Source organism: Pinus tabuliformis, chromosome 3_1, assembly GCF_031772625.1.
Source record: "Pinus tabuliformis cultivar Carrire ecotype Pingquan chromosome 3_1, CPIR1, whole genome shotgun sequence".
Classification (NCBI taxonomy): Eukaryota; Viridiplantae; Streptophyta; class Pinopsida; order Pinales; family Pinaceae; genus Pinus; species Pinus tabuliformis.
Genome location: NC_142301.1, coordinates 990,500,273 through 990,504,034, shown reverse-complemented (window position 1 = coordinate 990,504,034; position 3,762 = coordinate 990,500,273).

Here is a 3,762-nt window from a genome sequence, read left to right as displayed (position 1 = left end):
AAAGGCACGTAAAAAAAAGTGAAAGTAAAAAAGAGAACAAGCATAGAGGGGAGAGGAAGAGCAAGAGCAGTGAGCAAAGGAAAGATAAAAAAAAGCAAGCTCTAGAAGATGCATGGAAAAAGTAGCAGCAAGAAAAAGAAGCCCAAGATGTAGGCCATGACATCTTGCTAGTATGGATGTCGATCCATCAACCTCAGTCACAACGCCACTTACAGGGGGCCATACACCAATCAAAGAATAGGAATAACCGTTGATGAGGAAAATCAAGTCATGAACCTAACGGGCCTCTGAATTTATTGAAATAAAAACATGATTGTCCAAGAGAGATGAAGATGCATAAAGTTCTAGTCAACACTAGCATGTATCATATTTCTTAATCACTGATATGCAGAAGATGTTTTTTTATCAAAATATGCTCTCTCGTGAAAAGATGCTTTATTTGATTGGCTAGTATTTATGGCAAGAGCTTTAAAATTATTATTTTTTATTGTTAATAATGCGTGCAATCCACTCACCGAACATGGTTTATCCAGAAAAATACAAATAAATATAATTATTGGGTAAACGAAATTCTTAACGTAGGTTGACATAAGCTAGTGGAAATTCAAAATTGCAATAAATATTCATTACTCGGCACACTCTTCCAAGAGATAAATGAAAACAAAAAAATATATCTAATTGACATAGTTGCTAACAGGTTGACACCGTAATTAACCAATCCTCGGTCATGAATCAAGAAATTTGATTGGTCATGCATTCACTCATTGTCTATCATTTAACGGGTAACTTCAAAAATTTCATTGACTGATGAATTTAAGCTAGTAACATAATAAAAACACTGAAAATATTTGACTTCCGTTTTTTTAAAGCTCACAAGCCAAATCATCTCAATAAACCGGTGAAACTACGCCCCGATAGATTGTAGTTACTGGTGCAATTGTGCTCGAAAATTGGAAAAGTGATATCAACTTCGATTTAATGTGTGTTTTCTGGCGTTCATATAATATTAGTTAGGTTTAACAAACTTTCACTGGAAATTCTTCGTCTGATTTTTGTGGTGACTTTTCATTGGTAATTTCCTCATTATCGATGGACATCCCTTTTCCTTTGATGCCTAGCTTTTCACTCCCTTTAAACTAATCATATTAGATGTGTTATTCATTTTTATTTATATAAATTATAAGCAATATTGTCATGATTGAAAAGAATCGCTAAAATTCTATGTTTGTTATGAAAAATTTGAAAGTAAAATTATAAAAATGGAATTAGAAAAATGTCCACTATGAGCTTTATAGAATAAAATTTTAAAACATAAGAGCATAGACTTGGAGGTATATATATTTGACAAAAACCTACTTTAGAATTTATAAATTCACTACAAGTTGTCTACAACAATATTCTCAAAATTGATATTTCTACGTTTTTAAATGAATTTGACTAGTTTGGTAAAATACACACCCATCCCTCATTTTTGAGTATTTTTGAGTGATTTCTATAGGAAATGATTTTTATTTTAATTTGACACATTTATTTACTTTTATTTTTCTAATTTTGGATTTAAAAAATCCAATTGTGTAAATACACTACAATGTTACCTTCTAAATGTGAAATACCTACTTAGTTGACCAAAATACAAGCGTGAGTTATATCCTTGGGTATTTTAACTGCTTTTGGTTGTAGTAAATATATTGTTTCCCTCATGGTCTTATACAAGTTCATATTTGTCTTATAACATTTGCAAGAAGTCCATATATGTGTTTTAACAATTCCATGAGGATATTGTAGTAGTCCCACTCCATCATGATGGATTCATACTTATGCATAAATTATAAGCAACATTGTCATAATTGAAAAGAATGGCTAAAATCCTATGAGAGTAAAACAATAAAAATGGGCATAGAAAAGAGCATATACTTATAGGTATATATATATTTAACAAAAATCGTAACTCCCCCTCCCATATTTACCCACTTTTAGAAGCTCTACAGGGAAAACATGAGTTGAGTGTCACAATGATATTACCCGACGCAGGGTTACCCCCGCTTACACCCACAGTTTGCATGGATTATGCACATGACTTGTCTGTCCCAGGAATTTTAACTCTGTATCAAGTTAAATCCTCATTTACTAAGGCTTAAGGCCCTAATAATAAATGTCTATGTGGAATGTTTGATTAAAACCCAACATAGTCTAACCCTTCCTTCAATATGCATGTATCGGGACTTTATCAACCCTCAAACCTTCACATATGACTTTATTTACCCTTTCATTATAATCCATCCTATCGAGACGCATTCACCCTTATCCACATATATATACAACCTTCCCCTCTTTATGCTTTGGTTATACATAATTTAACCACATGAACTTTCATCACGCTTTAATGATGTTGGACTTATATATAAAACACACACACATCCACGCTTAATCCTTTATAAACCATTTACAAAGGAAATACCCACAAAACATGCCTTTCCTCTTTAATATGGCATGTGCACAGATACCGAGACTCCCTTTATCGCTATCGCTAATTGCTCCTTTGCGGGTGACTGTTGACAAAGGCCTCTATCGCATCCAATATGTGATAACACAATATCAGATTTCAAAATCTATTAACTGCGTCATATAACTTATTGGGTCTGCGCTTATCACCTTTCCCTAACGCTACACTCCAATCTCTGAAACCTCGATCGCCGATACCTCCGCTCGCCAATCAAACAATTTGCACGACAATCCTCCACCATCGATCTTCCTCCATTAGATCTTACGGTTGACATTAATTTTGGGTCCACAACAAGCACAAGGATTAACTGCCTGATAAAGAAATTACCTCTCTCCTCCTCGCTGCTACGTGTCGCTCGATAAGTGGAATCAAGTGCTCACCCTTCAATACCACTTATCACTTAGAGCTCACCTGAAATACCACTTTGTCTCGAGAAACCACCTATTCGCTGCGTTAACTTCTGTGCTCTTTCACAGTGTGATTTAATCTTGACCGTTTGATCATCCAGATACAACGGTTACTGTGTGCCGATACTCCACTTCTCCGCTCTTCTTTTTTTACTTAGATTTTATGTTATTTTCAGTGTTTGCAGTGGTTCTCGGGTTTCTTCAAAAGGTTCTGGTCTTCAATATTTGACTGCGTGCTCTCTCTTCTGAGCTTAAACTCTTCACTCTCCTTTGATCTTTGTCATTACAGAGCTCTACCTTGTCTTCTAATGGATTCAATGATCCATCGTGATCCTCTGTCTTGCTCTTCTCTTCTTTGTATTTCGTCGAATTCTGCCTACACACATGTATTACAAAATTCCAATTCACTATAATTCAACACTCGAAACACACATTCGAACTCAGAATTGAATTGATTACATTAATAAATATTAACTATGATTACAGAATGAGATCTTTGTCTCTCTGGCCTGATGTTTTAATATTAGTGGCTCCAGTTTACGCTCTTCCCGTAGGCTTACAATCAAACCTATCTCACCTATCTATCTAGCCTCTAACTTTTTAACCTTTGACTATCTTCTGATCATACATTTTAGGATTTCATTTATACAAAGGGATTCCAAAACCAATTTCTGGTTTAGATCCACAAACTCCTTAACAAAATTCCTAAATCTCTTCCTCATTCCTAAAACTCCTCTCTAATCCATAAATTCATGAACTGACTCCTAATCTGAGTTTTACAATTAATTCTCAAACCTCTCATCACTCAACTATCCTAAATCTCTCATGTTCTCCTACATTCGAGAACATTTA